The sequence below is a fragment of the Mirounga leonina genome, unplaced genomic scaffold, assembly GCF_011800145.1.
Source record: "Mirounga leonina isolate KUSES-001 unplaced genomic scaffold, KU_Mleo_1.0 Mir_173, whole genome shotgun sequence".
NCBI lineage: Eukaryota > Metazoa > Chordata > Mammalia > Carnivora > Phocidae > Mirounga > Mirounga leonina.
This window is the reverse complement of record NW_023270447.1, coordinates 39,287,550-39,303,400: the sequence shown is the minus strand read 5'-3', so window position 1 is coordinate 39,303,400 and position 15,851 is coordinate 39,287,550. Positions and strand designations below refer to the sequence as shown.

Below are 15,851 nucleotides of genomic sequence, written 5' to 3'. Positions count from 1 at the left end.
TTTTTCTAATTTTTGAATTTGAATGTAGTTCACACACAATATTACATTAGTTGCCGGTGTATAACATACGGATTCAACTTCTGTGTTATGCTCTGCTCACAAGTGTAGCTATCCTCTGTCCCCATACAGCGCTGCTACGGTATCATCAACCACATTCCCTATGCTGTGCCTTTTATTCCCACATGAGTTCTTCGTTCCATATCTGGAAGCCTGTATCTCCCACTCCCCTTCACCCCTTTTGCTCCTCCTCCAATGCCCTCCCCTCTGGCAACCATCAGTTTGTTTTCTGTATTACAGGTCTGATAGTTCTTCAGAACGACTCAAACCACTGGTTTAAGCTCGTGGTATTTATATGGGTGAATAATGACCAGGGCAGGGACAGCAGGAGCCACCAGCGTGAACCGGCTAGGTGACAGTAACCACTGCATCCAGTGCTCTGGGAGAATCAAGCACGTGGTGGGAAGGTCAGTACAAAGCTGCTCCTGAAGCCCCCCCGAAGACATTACCACTGGGGAGCCGGCCATTTGCAAACCAAGTGGGTCTGAAAGCTGGCAGGCATACAGGGGAGAAAAGAATGTCTACGGGCGTTGAAAAATAAAGCCATGCCCACAAATACAGTAAGCTCGCTTTTAGCCAGAATGTTCTGGGAAAGGATATCAGAGTAAACTGAAATTTCTGGTTGAGTTACCATGTGTAAGGGCACACTGTCACCAGTTACACAGCCCTGAACACAACTGATGGTTAAGAAGGCACTTCTGTGAAATTCCGTGATTCTAGATAAAGCTGAAGAACTCTTTGAACAAGTCCATTTCTTTTGGCACTGACCCTGCTGGACGGTCCCACCCTCCTGACTCTGCCCAGTCTTCTCCTGGGGGCGTCTTCATGTCCCTGATTGTCCTCTGTCTCCTGGGCTGACATCTTCCCCTGTCTGAGTCCTCCAAGCTCAGCTGTCCTTGAAGATTCTGCCTGAGTGCCTGTTTTTCCTCTCTCCAATCTCCCTTTCATCTGCTCTCAAGGGCCGGCACAGGTTCTGACACGTCTATGTGGCCTGGGACCCCCATCCCAACAACCTGCCTGTTCCTCAAACTCACCAGAGGTTGGACTCCCCGCTCTTTGACACAGGAGGCCCTTCTCTGGATTTGGCTTCTCAATCTCCCTGCAAATAGAATAGCCTTTATTCCAGTTATCTAGACTTAAGACTTTAGTTCTGAGACCATCCCCTTGTTCCTTGACATCTGAAGAGGGGACCAGTCCTTACAGGTTCACTTCCTGATCCACATTTCCCTCCCTGGTGGCCCTGCCACTGACCTTCCAGTCAGGCTGTCCCCCGATGTGTGCTAGGAGATGACACTTGCCGTTCTTGGTTGCCCTGAGTTCTCCCCCAACAGCTGTCCACCTGTCAGATGGCTGGTGGCGGGCCAGTAATCCTAGATAATGGCAAAAGCTAATCAACAGATAGGAGCTTTCGGGCTCCGTTGGAGGGTGGTTGGGAATGAACAGCCCGGAGCAATACCCGGGAGCCTTCCCCTCTCTCTCCCCTGTCGCAGCCCCTAAAAGGCAGACTCTAAAGATTCCCAAGGCTCCTCGAAACACAGTATGAGGCCGCTGCTCTGAGCCATCAAAAATACTCGGGCCAAACAAATCTTCTGAAATTCAGCTCTAGTCACATGATGCTCCTCAAAAACCATCAACTGGTTGGTGGGAATGGAAACTATGGCCATATTCACTTGGGCGGAACAGTTAACACATGGCCGTTCTAGTCCTGGGTGAATACCAACAGAAATGTGTTCACCGAAAGACATGCATTAAGACATTCAGAGTGACACCATTCCTAACAGCCCCCAAATGGAAACTGCCTAAATGACCAAAACAGGAGAATAACTCACTCGATGGAAACTCCACAGCAAATGACAATGAACAAGCTTCAAATACATGCAGCAGTATGGATGAATCTCACACACATAATGTTGAGTGAAAGCCAGATTCATAAAAGAATAAAAAGGAGTACATACCACAGGAGTCCAGTAAGTACAAAAATGGGGGAAACTATATGCTGTTAGGCATCAGGCTAGAGGCTACTTTTGAAGGGGAAGGTAGCAAAGGGGGCAGTAGGGGGCTTTTCCAACTGCTGGCTACATGTATGTGTTTAGCCTGTGGGTCGGGGGGGGAACTTGTGATCTGGGTAAGTAGCTGCATAAAACCACTGACTGCCCCCAATTAACTTGAACCAAACGCAACTTCCACTGTGCCTCAGAAGCCCATTACAATTTGGCTCTAACCCACCTTTCTGGTCTTTTCGCAACTCTTTTTCTCCCCCCCCCCCCCCCCGCCCCGGGGAAATACTGTGGGTATTTACGTTTTCTGGGGAAAGGGTCCATAGCATTGATCAAAGGGGCCACACGATCCAAAAGAGGAAAAGACAAATCCTCCTCCTTGCAGCAACCCAAATGATCTCTAAATTGAACTCTGTGACTCGCTTTGTTATTTTTGAGAAAGCCCCAACCCCTCCCAGCTTCCCCTGCGAGATCCCACCCCTGCTTGCAGGTCAAGTCACGTTACCTCCACTACCAAGTCTCTGATCATCCTCTACCCCAAAACTACCCCCTCCCTCTCTCCCACAACTGTTTATCAGGGTCTGCTCTGACCCTTCAGTAAGCACCAAGCGTTTACAAATAAACAAAACCTCAAGGAGCTTTCAATCCAGGAGAGGGAAAACAGATGTATCCACAAATAACTTCAAGCAGAAAGAAGCATCGGAAGAGACAGAGAGAGAGAGGTCGGGCGATGGGGAGTTCAGGATACACAGTGATTCCTTGTGGCTGGGGGAAATCTGGGGAGGCTTTGTGTAGGAGGTGACACAGCTTTGCACCGCTGGAAAGAAAACCACACCCAGGGCATAACACAAATGAGCTGGACAGTTCAGGTGCTCCATTCAACCTTCAGATTCCAGGTCTACGCCTACACGTTCACCATTCTGAATGATTGGACATCTGGAGGAAAGCTCTACAATCACAAAGGAGAACGTTTAAAGTTACTTAAAGCCCTTCGGGAAGTGTGTGGGGGGAGTGGGAGACTATTGCTGGGGGGGCCCTCAGCATGAAAGGGACTCTTCTATCATCAAAGTCTGGTTTGAGCTTAGCACCCAGACCGTGGAACCTGGGAGTCCAGCCTCACCCTGGGCCCTGTTTCCTGACATCGGTGGCATCTGGGAAGGTGCGGGAAAGAGGATTGTTTGACTTCTCAGGTCCCTGGGTTTCTTTATCTATCAAGAGGGGATTTCTGGGACAGCAAATACTCTGAATGCTGCAAAGAAAGGGGCTCTGCCTCCAAATCAAAAGAGAAAGAGAAATTACCCCCAGCATGGAGGGTCCCTGGGCACAGTGCTGCTCATAATAAAGGCCACCAGGCGGCTTTTCTTTGCACATCACCACCTTTTACCTTTTGAAGCTCTTCCAGTTGTTATCACATCTCTCAACCACCCCTGTCAGTAAATTCTCTGTCCAGCCAGTGTATGAGAAAACGGAGGCAAAAGGAAATCTGAGGATTTGCCCACGGCCCCTGGGACTTGAGAACCCCAGGCACTGGGGCTCCTGATTCTCAGACAGCCCCCCCCCCCCAATTCCGTCCCAGGCTCTCTGATCACTTCCACCTGGGTGGGGCTCCAGGGCTTGGGGGAGTAGCTTCCACAGGGAGCGAGGACTCCACAGAGGTGACCCAGTGCTGGCCCTCCTGGCAGGGGTGTCCACGTCTGGGGGAGCTTGCGGTGCATCCCTCCAGTTGGTCAGGGCCTGGGTGATGAAGGGGCCTTATCACGGCCCAGGGCAATGCAGGGGGAGCTGAACTCTGGAGGATCTGAGCAGCTCGTGCGGCTTCCCCGGGGAAGGTGGGGGGAAGGAAAAGCAAAACTCAGCAGCGCCGTCTGCAACTGCACAGGCTGGGAAGCCACATGCTGCGGAGGGTGTGCTGCTCTGTGACTGGACTTGGCCCATTTTCTGGTCTGGTCTGGATTTCCTTCCTTCTTACTGCACAGCCTCCCAGCCAGTCAGGCGACACCCACAATTAGCCACCGCTACTCAGTCTCGCCCTATTTGTGGAACTAGCTTGGGTATTTGCCTTTTATTATATTCTTCCCCTTTTAAATAACAAAATGAATATGTTGAAACATTCAAACTACATGCACGAGAACGGAATGAAAAGTTAAAATTCTTTCCTTCTAATTTCACTCCCAAGAGGGACCCACTGTGCACAGTCCTTTTCTTTCCTTGCACACCTTCTTCTGGCCTTCACACACATCCTACACACGTATATGGTTTTTTAAACAAATGGGATATTTACATACAGTTCTGCAAATTACTTTTTTTCACTCAACAATAAATATATTATGAGCAACCAGCCTTGCTCATACGGAGGGGTTGGTACATTTTTCTAATTTTCTCGTTCTGAGACACCTAAAATTTACAGAAAGAACACAAAGGGCAACATAAATATATAGGATTCATTTTTTAAAATTTAGTCATTTCTGCAATTGCTCTCCTCCCCCCCCATGGACTGCTCCCTAATCACCCTGGGAGTCACGGCAGGACCAACTTCAGAACATGCTGGGGAGGGGAAGCCCTAGACCCCACTGACTGATATCTGTCTGCTGCAGGACGTTCTGAGAGGTGGCCCAGGCTCCGGTGCCCAGAGGCTGAGTCTACAGAATTTCGAGACTCCTCACCCACATCCACTCTGCTTAGAGGGGCTCTTCTGGTTAGCTGCCGGTCACAGGAGGAGTGGCAAATTCAGTGAAAGTGCAATGCTTTGCAATTGTTTCCCCTTCTGGAGACCCAGGGGTCAACGGTTTGCAAGGGCAGCTGTCTTGTTTAAATGGGGAACTGGAGTTCCTTTCTCACCAGCACATTCTCCCTGCAGATTCTGCTCAGGGCCACCCACAAGCATGTGGATAAGCCAGATAGCGGTCCCCCATCCCAGGAGCAGTGCCTGCCAAGCCTGACTCAAAGGCTGAGGGACCCAAGCCCCGGTCTGAGCTGCTATCTGGGCCAACCAGATGGTGAGGGACAGAGAGAATCCGGGGCAGCTAGAGAGAGCACCACGGGGAAGAGTTGGTCCCTGCCCTTGAGTCCCAGGATCTGCAGAGAGAAAGAGGGAGGTGGGAGGGCGTGCCTCTGTGATGTGTTTTCTGAACATGGTGAAACAGCATTTTGGTTGTGGTCAGACCCCACAGGTAGCATATGTTTTGATTCGTTCTGCTACATTTAGAACAGCGAGTACTTCTCTCCCTGCACAACACTCTTCTGGTCCTGTAGAGCACCGACTGAGTGTTCACAATCACCCTGGGTGTGGGAGAGTGCTAACTGTATTTCCCTGTTAGAGGGGAAAAGTGAGGCAGAAGAAGCTAAATAATTTACCTAGGTAGTAGCAGACATGGAATCTGAATGCTTACCCCTCGGGCCTTCCGACGCTCGTGTGACGCTTCTCAAAATATGTTTATGACTTAATAGGCATATATGGAAATAAGGTTCCAAGTCCCATGTATTTTGGAAAGCCCTTGTTGACACAAAGATAAGCAGCCTTCTTTCATGCAAAACTTCTAAAATGCATTTATGATTTGCAAGAGGCATATGGTTTGCAGCATTTCTCCCAATTATGTGAACGTAGAAATGTTTTCCTAGGAACATCTCATGAGATCAGTGTGTTCTGCTGACCACACTTGGAATAAATGCTGGCAAAGGGAGTGGTGGGAACAGAGCTTAAGTTCTGGCTCTTGCCATTTAACTAACTTTGCGACTCTGGAAATGGCTTAACCTGAGCCTCAGTTTTCTCATTTGCAAAATGGGAATAATAGCAGTTTATACACTTCATGGAGCCGCTGGGAGGATTAAGTGCATGAGCAAAGTTCTTAAAATGGTGCTCGGCTCAAAACAGTCAATAAACGGCAGCTATGAAAATGATGATCAAGAATACTAATTTAAGAACAAGGGAATTATGAAAATCCTATTAAAAGGAGCAGAGAATCCCCAGAAATATTATCCTTCTGAATGATGTTCACCAACAACAGTTCCTCCTGACAGAAAGACTTGAAAAATGTTTGCACAAAGGAAAATCCTGAAACGCCATAGATTGCCTTACCATTTCAAGAGAAGGAGAAACAAGGGAAAATGTTTTCAAAAAGTCGTTCAGACAGCAAGTTTCCTTGGCAAAGAGGTTCTCTGATACTGTAACACACGCAGACCAAGGACACCAGCCAATTCCCTGAGCACGAATGCAAACTGAGACATCCTTCACCAGCAACAGAGCCAGGTGCTGGACCCACTGCATCAGGGGAAAGCAGGGACATGCACACTTTCGGGGGCGGGGGGATCGAGTCTTGTAACTGAACTGAAAACGGCTTGGCACCCACAGGATGTCTTTCTGTTCCCGTCTTACGGAGTGACTCATGCATCTGCCATTTCGCTTGTAGCCACTGTGGGAGAACTCTGTGCAGGAACTCTGCCTCCACAAAAGGCACCCCCTCCCTGCCTGACACAGCACCCCCCACCCCTTCCGGTCATGCCTGCCAAACATATGACAGTTGACAAACAACACACCAAAACGTGCCCCCTCCCTAAGCCCCACCAAGCTGCCTTGGGAGACACTGCTGCTCCCTGAAGCAAGAGGGGAATCCAAGGAAGAGCCCAAGGGTCCACGACCCGGGGCACCTGAAGTAATTTGCTCCCAGTGGGCCAGCTCTGCACACTGGACTTGCTTCCTGTTGTGCAACTATGTAAATGAACCTGTGTTGGACCAGCTGCACCGCGTGGCAGGGATTTTGAGTAAGGAGCCACCTCGGCAGCCTCTCGGGGGGACTTGTGCAAACAGCCCACAGGCTCAGACTTGGGATGCCAACCCCAGGAGTGGGGGCCCCTCACAGGGCACCTCCTCCTCTGCGGGGGAAACTGCCGTGAGTACGGACAGGCCACGTCCTGGCAAGCACAGCCTGGGGAAGACGGGAGCCAAGAACATCAGGAGATAGGGTCTGAGTTGGAGGGTAACTCCAACCTAGGGGGCTGGACTCTGGGTTATACTCAGATTAGTTTTTTTGGGTCCCTCAGAGGCCCTATGTGTAAGATAAGGGGGAGCTGGTCTCTTTCCCCAGGGCCTCTGTGCCAAATGTATGTGCTAACTAATGCCCCCAGCAACACTGGAAAGGAAGTGTCTCCCTCCCCATTTTGCAGATATGTAAACTGAGGCTTGGAGGAGTGAGCATGGCCGCAGTCCATACAGGTGATGGTGTTGTGGAGCCGGGATTTAAACTGAGAACTGTGGATATTCAGATGTGTTCCATCCTGAAATTTGACATGGGCTAAGCTTCCTTAAAGTGATGTTTGCGGGCGCCTGGGTGGCTCAGTTGGTTAAGCGACTGCCTTCAGCTCAGGTCATGATCCCGGAGTCCCTGGATGGAGTCCCGCATCGGGCTCCCTGCTCGGCAGGGAGTCTGCTTCTCCCTCTGACCCTCCCCCCTCTCATGTGCTCTCTCTCTCTCATTCTCTCTGTCTCAAATAAATAAATAAAATCTTTAAAAAAAAAAAAGTGATGTTTGCAACTAAAATCGAGTCTTAATTTTTGACATGAGAATTATTCGCTTGGTACATGATCTATGGCACATTAAAAATTTCACTTTCCGGGGCGCCTGGGTGGCTCAGTCGGTTAAGTGTCTGCCTTCAGCTTGGGTCATGATCCCAGAGTCCTGGAATGGAGCCCCGCATCGGGCTCCTAGCTCAGCGGGGAGTCGGCTTCTCCCTCTCCTTCTGCCTACTTGTGCTCTCTCAGGCGCACTCTCTAAAAATAAAATCCTTTAAAATTTTTTTTTTCACTTTCCTTGACCCTTCTGGGACTGTTTATTCTTTCACACAGCCAAATAGATTGTGTCTGTGAGTGGATTTTGAAATTAGCGAAAGTGAACTCTAATTACAATTCTCATATTAAATCATTAGCAGAATAAATCACCCAAATAATTCCATGGCTTGATATGAATGATGTTCTAAGGCAATACCTCGGTTATTGTTCTGAAAAAAGTTGGTGCTGAGAGACAGAATAGGCATAGGCGTGGTAGAGAGAGCTTCCACCCAGCTTAGGGTCCATGGAGGCCCGTTCATTAATTAGCTGCTTAATTTATTCAACTCACTTAATCCCATCCCTCTTCCCTTTCTGCATCAGTAAAACAAAGGGCCTGGATTAGATCCCCATTTCCCACCCAGTTCAGTAAAAAGACTCCTTTTAATGGACAAATGCTCACTGGACTCTCTCCCCTCCAAAAACAGTTGTTCTTTTGGAGCCTGTTAGTTATGAGAACACATCATGACAAAAAACTAGCAAAAGTGTTGTTCTCTTTTATTAATTGCAACATCTTCCTATACTTGGACGATAACAGCGCACGGAGGTTCAAGACATTATTGATTCAGCTGATTGTCAATGCAAGGCCCCTGTAAACACTCTGATCCCTGGCAATAAACTGTCTACTCTCCTTACCACCCTCTGTCCACAGATTTTGAACTTTTGCATTAAATGGCCTCAAACGTTCCTTTCAGTGTCCAACTTTGATGTTATCACATGCTAATTGTTTCTTTTTTTTTTTTAAAGATTTTATTTATTTGACAGAGAGAGACACAGCGAGAGAGGGAACACAAGCAGGGGGAGGGGGAGAGGGAGAAGCAGGCTTCCTGCGGAGCAGGGAGCCCAATATGGGGCTCGATCCCAGGACCCTGGGATCATGACCTGAGCCGAAGGCAGACGCTCAACGACCCAGGCGCCCCTCACATGCTAATTGTTTCTTAAGAAACTACACACCAGGTTTCTATTTTTTGTTGGGAATAATAAAGCAAATTTTCAGTCAACGATTTTGTTTGGCACTAAACCACATTCACTGCATTTACTCATCAGACACATACCGAATGCCCGCGCTGGGTATACAGAGGTGAGTAAAACAGAGACGGTCACTGGCTCCCAGAGCTTTCGTCTACAGCAAGGCTTTCCCACAACCCCGAGCCCTCCCCCTCTTTGTATCTCCAGCTTTAACCTCTCCCTGGCGGGGTCTGGCTTCTAACACCCACCTGCCAGCTCAGCATCTCCATTTGGATACGCACTGGACATGCATCTCCAACTTAACACCTGGAAGGTTACCTCCGGTTTCCTTCCCCTCCGCTTGCCAAAATCCTTCCTCCCTTGGCATTCCCCAATCCCTGAAATGGCACCATTTATCCAATGCTCAGGCCCCAAATACTTGGAGCCATGCTGGTCTCCTTCCATGCCCAGCAGTTAATCTGGGGAGCAAGTGCTACGGGCACCACCTACAAGAACACATCCTGAACTCAGCAGCTGGTGATTGCATCCACGCTCCCAGCAGGGTCCAGGCCACACTCACCTCTCCCTTTCCCATAGCTGCCCTTTCCCATTTTTCCCTTGCTGCCCTACAGCTTATTTTATAAGCAGCAGCTGGAGCAAAGCCTTCTAAATTTAATTTAATCCCATCACACTATTCTTTCTGCTCAAAACCCTTCAGTGGCTTCCCATAATTCCCGGAATAATTCCAGGGTCTTAGCATGGTTTAGGAGACCCTAGATCTGGCTCCTGGCCACTACTCCAGGCTCCTCTCCCACTCTCCCTCTAATTCTTGTGGTCAACTTGCTTTTTCCATAAACGTGCCAGGCCTGCTCCCACCTCAGGGCCTTAGCATATGCTGTTTCCCCTGCTTGGAGTGCCCTGCCCCTTACATAGGTGTACGGGTTATTCTCTCTCTTTTTTTTTTTTTGTAAAGATTTTATTTATTTATTTGACAGAGACACATAGCGAGAGCAGGAACACAAGCAGGGGGAGTGGGAGAGGGAGAAGCAGGCTTCCCGCAGAGCAGGGAGCCTGATGTGGGGCTCGATCCCAGGACCCCGGGATCATGACCCGAGCCGAAGGCAGATGCTTAACGACTGAGCCACCCAGGCGCCCCCGGGTTATTCTCTTTGTTTTTTTTTCAGGTTTCTGCTCACATCCTTTTTCTCAGGAAGGCATTCCTTGATTGTCCTGCTTAAAATAGCCACCACCCTACCCTACCTGTCCCTTTCTTTCTCCTTACTCTGCTTCAGTTTTCTTCTGAACATGGATCACTGCCTGACATTACATATTCTGTGTGTTTTTTGCCTACCTCTGCCCCTAGACTCTGAGCTCCATGAGAGAGAGGTCTTTTTCCAGCCTGGGTCGGTTCACCCCTCCTCAGGCAACCTGGTCATCTCCCGCTCCCGGGAGGTCACCGTATTGATGCTGAACTTAAGACGCCCACCTGGCCTAGCGTCCCACAGCCCAGAACTCCCGGGCTCACGGAATCCTCACAGAATCCTCCCGCTCAGCGTCCTGAGGAGCTGGGACCACAGACACACACCTTCGCACCCGACAAGGTCTTTTTCAATGCTGTTTGCCCAGCTCCTGGAACGGTGCCTCGTATGCATGTGTTGAGCGAGTGACTGAGTGACAGAATACCATAAATACCATTTCTTGAGTGTGTCTCAGGTGCCAGCTTCTGTTTTCACTTTATCTCTAACGCACACACCAAGCTAACAAGGTGTATACTCTCACAACCACTGCGAGGGCGAGGAAACGCACCCAGAAGGTGTATGCGAGCTGCCTGTGGTCTCACGGCCACTGACTGGAAGAGGCAGGGTTTGAACCTGGGTTGAAGTTGCAAACGTGAGGTAAGAAAGCTGAGGAAATGGCAGAGTGTGGGGGCTCGGTGACTCTGTTGGGTGGGCCTGTGGTTAGCGGGATGCTGATGCTTCTGTGAGAAGGAGGTCACAGAAATTATTCCAGCAGCCACTGGAGAAGTAATCCCAAGTCCTAAATGGATGTGGTGGTGACGGTGGTGACGGGGAGCTCCGAAGCCCTCGCTGCCCCATGGCTCAACCAGTCCTCGCCACCCTCGGGCTTTCACACAAATCCTGTCTTCCACCAGTTCCTGCTCACGTCGGCCTCTTCCTCCCTTATTCGTAAGAGGTTCTGGCTTTGCCCTAACCCCAACCCAAACCCTAAACCCTAACCCCCAAAGCCTGGTCTCTGCCCACGTGTGCGGCTCTCCTCAGGGCCGACTGACAGTTCAGAGGCAGGTGGAAGGGGCCCAAGGGAGATGGGCAAGGTGCCCCAAAGGTAGAATGCCAGCCACCCCTAGCTTTGTGCGTGGGCTAAGGCAGAACCACAGTGAGATGCTATGGGCAAGTTAAGGCCTCCGCTCAACAGGTTCTGAAACCCCATCAGTGCCCTCTCCAGGAATGATCTGTGCTTGTCAAGCTCAAAGAGACAGAGGCACCAGTGGGCTCGCTCCTCCTTGCACAGGGCAGCCCTCCTTGGGATCAGGTGCTTCAGGAAGGATGCCACGGGAGACAAAGGGAGGCTGCCCGGGGAGCACGTGGGCGAAGCAAAGAGAGGCGAGTAGCAGCGAGATGGCTCCGTTGGGCTGTGGTGAGGCCCGAAGGCCACACTGACCCACCTCTCCAGAGACCTCAGATCCAGCAGATCTCTGTCTGGACGATGCTCAGTAACCGTCAACTGATTCTTCTCCCTTTCAGACTCGAGGCAGATCACCTGCTTTCCAGTAACACACTCCATCCTGTGAGAAGGGAACTCCAGGGACCACAGTTTCTGTTAATACTCAGTCAGGCCATGATTAGAATTCCGGGCCTAGCTCTTCCTGCTCTGAGATCCTCTCCCTCAGGTGACATCTAGATGGTCCATCCCCTCCCACTGTGCTCAGATTTTTGTCAATTTAAGTCTCAGAAGATCATCTTAATTCTAGGCTCTGCTGGAAAACAGAGTGAATCTCTACAACCTCCTAGCCACTGACCACCAATGTACAACAGAGTTGTTACACAGGGACCAGCATGATCTTAATTCAACCTAGGTTTATCAGACACCTGCTGTGTGCCAGGACCCATATGAGGTACCAGGGATAGAGCAATGAGGGAAGGTTGGCATTACACAGGTGACAAAAAGTGTTGTGGATGTTGCATGGGGGTGTGCTCTAATGCTGGGAAATCACAGAGCAAAGGGGCTCTAAGTGGCCCCAGGCATCAGGGATGGCCTTCCAGAAGTGGTGTTTAGAATCTATGCCTTGAGGCACCTGGGTGGCTCAGTCAGTTAAGTAAGTCCGCCTTCCGCTCAGGTCTTGGTCCCAGGGTCCTGGGATAGAGCGCCCACATCCTGCACTGGCTCCCTGCTCAGCGGGGAGCGTGCTTCTCCCTCTCCCACTGCCCACCCCCCGCCCCCGCTCGTGCTCTGTCTCTTGCTTTCTCTCAAGTAAATAGATAAAATCTTTAAATAAAAAAACCCACGCCTTCAAATAAGGAGCCCGCTTCAGAGTTGTCTACTTGGAAAGTTAGAGATTTACTCCGAATGATCCCCCCCATTGCTAAGAATATCCAGCAGATGAGTTTCAGTGGGAGGGAAGTGTTATGTTTCCACTCTTGTACACTAGAGCAAACCAGAGCTGGCTATGAAGCAGACACAGTGAGTTCAGATAGTCCAAGTCCAAATGGCCTGCTTAATCTAAGCCTAATGTGGCCATGAACGCCACTGTGAAGCTGGGCAGTAGTAATAACTCTTCCAAAGTCACTTTTCAACCCTCTTCAAAATGGGTTAAAAAAAAAGTTCCTATCTTTTGAACCAATAATTCTAACCCAGGGAATTTATCCTAAGGAAATAATCCAAAGTATAAGTCATGTGCATAGCGATATTTACTGCAGTATTATTTGCTGAAAAGTGAAAAATGAAGAAAAAAAATAAAAATTCACAAAACATAGAAGTGGATAAATGATGGTATGTCAGCAAGACGGAGCATCCTACTACCACTGAAGGTATAATTTTGAAGACTGTATCGCTATATAAAAATGTTTAGGACATTACATTAAGGAAAACATCTGCACCTCTGCTACTCACAAGGTGTATAAAGATTATATATGCAGATGGACAAAGAGTGATTAGAACATAGGAAGATGAAGTTGATTTGCCTAGATAGGACTATGAATGCGCTTTTGCTATTGTTGTTTGAGCAATAAAACCAATGAAGAAGATAACAAATAAATATAATCAAGTCTCCCGTATTTCTTCCTCGCTCAGCGAGAGCAGAGGCAAATTACTGCCTGTGGGCCAAATCCAGTCTGTTGTCAATTGTTGCAAATAAAGTTTTATTGGCACATGGACAGGCTCTCTTGATGATGTATTATTCATGGCTGCTTTCACCCAATATGGCAGAAGTGAATAGCTGTGGCAGATACTGCATGGTCCACAGAGCCTGAAAGAATTACTATCCGGCCCTTTATAGAACGAGTTTGCCAATCTCTGATCTAGAGTAAGGAAACATTACGGCTTCATTCACAAGTACCTACCAGGTACTCCACAAATATGGACAAATAAACAGGGTATCACCTGTTTCGTACTTTGTTTCCTTTGTTTGCAAAGAGGGGAAATATGTGAGCCCAAGCTTGAGGGCCAACAGCTGGTTCTCAGATTTTGGAAGAGCTGGGATCACCCCCAACAGGAACTTAGCACCAAAGTTACAAATTGCTCTTTGATTCCAGCATTCTTAGAGTTTATAACAATTAAACTAGCTGCTTGACATTAGAACAGGTTATTGAAAAAGTACTGTATTATCTAAGGACAAACTCTAAAATCAGGGCAGCAAACTCTAAGTCAAAACTCACCAACTGGCAGCAGGAGGGCAGACCTGTTTTATTTGGCCCGCAGATAATTAAACACACACACACACACACTGTGCCAACATTTAGAAATGGAGAGTTTTCATATAAAAATCCAGATATCTGGCTTGTTTACAGAGAACACATTCCCATATGGTTGCTGAGCTGGGGCTCAGGAGCAGACAGATGCTCCGGGGAATAGATGGGTCTCGCTCCCCGCTACACGGTCCACGGTCCTGGCCTGAGTCCTTCAGCATCTGAGTTTTTGACCATGGGGTAAAAGATCTTCTGGAAAGTTGTTCCAATATGTCAAGCAGGTGGTGGGACAATGACAAGCTTAGGAATCAAAAACTTCCAAGTCCTAAGATAATTTCAGTTCTTTCTCCTTCTCCTCGTAGAGGTGGCAGGAATGAGGGATAACTGGCCAAACATAGATTCTCCAACACCCCTTCAGAAATCACTTGAATACAGGCAGTCACGAAAAAACTCCTTCACAACAACACGCATATCAAGAAACATTTTATCCTCATGATCCCAGTCTCTGTTTATTACCCCTGACTATGCCCCAAGTGCCCAATCTTTATTCATTTATTACCTCTTCTGGAGGTAAACCACTCTACTATATGTTCACAAGGAATCTAGGAATTCTGTGATCCTGAGGACTTGATAAGTTCAGCTGAGAAGAAAACACCCACACAGACCAAAGAGGTCCTTACTGCTAACAGCTCTAACTCTGTGCCAGGTACTGTGTTAAGAGCTTTCATCCTCACATCACTCCAGAAGATAAGGATGATGATTATCTCCAAAGAGGAATATGTTTTACAGCCTTAAATGACAGAGTCCAAAGAAGCTGAAGTAAAAGAAGAAAAACAGTGCAGAACAAGGTATACAACGTGACAGATGCTACCTAAAAAAAGAAATATTTTTAGTTACAAATAAAGTCACTACTCTTCAGTGAAAGAATGCTAGCAAATTACCCCGTGATTGGTCTCGATGTCAAAGAGTGCAATTTTACACTCTTTGGAACATTCAATAATTTTTGGTGGTCACAGACATACATTCTTTAATAATAATAGCTAATGTTTATTTTAATGTTTGTTAGAAAAAGATAATTACACACTAGAGCAATGGTTTTCTGGATGATATTGCTTAAGAAGGAGCTAACTTAAAAATCCAGTCAAGAAATGAGCAGAAGACATGAACAGACATTTCTCCAAAGATGACATCTAAATGGCCAACAGCACATGAAAAAATGCTCAACATCACTCAGCATCAGGGAAATCCAAATCAAAACCACAATGAGATGCCACCTCACACCAGTCAGAATGGCTAAAATGAACAACTCAGGAAACAACAGATGTTAACAAGGATATGGAGAAAGGGGAACCCTCCTACACTGTTGGTGGGAATGCAAACTGGTGCAGCCACTCTGGAGAATAGTATGGAGGTTCCTCAAAAAGTTAAAAATAGAACTACCCTACGACCCAGCAATTGCACTACTAGGTATTTATCCAAAGATACAAACATAGTGATTTGAAGGGGCACATGCACCCTAACGTTCATAGCAGCAATGTCTGCAATAGCCAAACTGTGGAAGGAGCCAAGATGCCCTTCAACAGACGAATGGATAAAGAAGATGTGGTCCATATATACAATGGAACATTACTCAGCAATCTCAAAGAATGAAATCTTGCCATTTGCCATGATGTGGATGGAACTAGAGGGTACTATGCTAAGCAAAATAAGTCAGTCAGAAGACAAATACTGTATGATTTCACTCATATGTGGAATTTAAGAAACAAAACAGATGAACATAGGGGAAGGGAAGGAAAAATAAAATTAGATGAAAACACAGAGGGAGGCAAACCTTAAGAGACTCTTAACTATAGGGAACAACGTGAGGGTTGCTGGAGGGGAGGTGGGTGGGGGAATGGGGTCACTGAATTGGGTGATGGGCATTAAGGAGGACACTTGACGTAATGAGCACTGGGTGTATACGCGCCTGATGAATCACTAAATTCTACCCTTGAAACAAATCATATGGTATATGTTAACTAAACTGAATTTAAATAAAATAAATTTTTTGAAAAAGAAGCTAACTTGAAACCTGAGTTAACCTGAAATAGACTTAAAGAAAAGCAGTAA

General features: G+C 47.8%; 1 protein-coding gene across 6 annotated transcripts in view; it reads right to left on the bottom strand.

The window, feature by feature from the left end:
* GNG12 (G protein subunit gamma 12) overlaps nt 1-15,851 on the bottom strand; it is a 128,341-nt gene that overhangs the window by 23,003 nt on the left and 89,487 nt on the right. The window contains exon 1 of one of the 6 annotated variants that reach the window (XM_035018301.1): nt 11,504-12,194. The exons of the other annotated variants lie outside the window; for them this stretch is intronic. The gene's annotated coding sequence lies outside the window, so the exon portion shown is untranslated. Of the gene's footprint in view, nt 1-11,503; nt 12,195-15,851 lie in introns of those variants that run through there. 6 annotated transcript variants of the gene reach the window in all.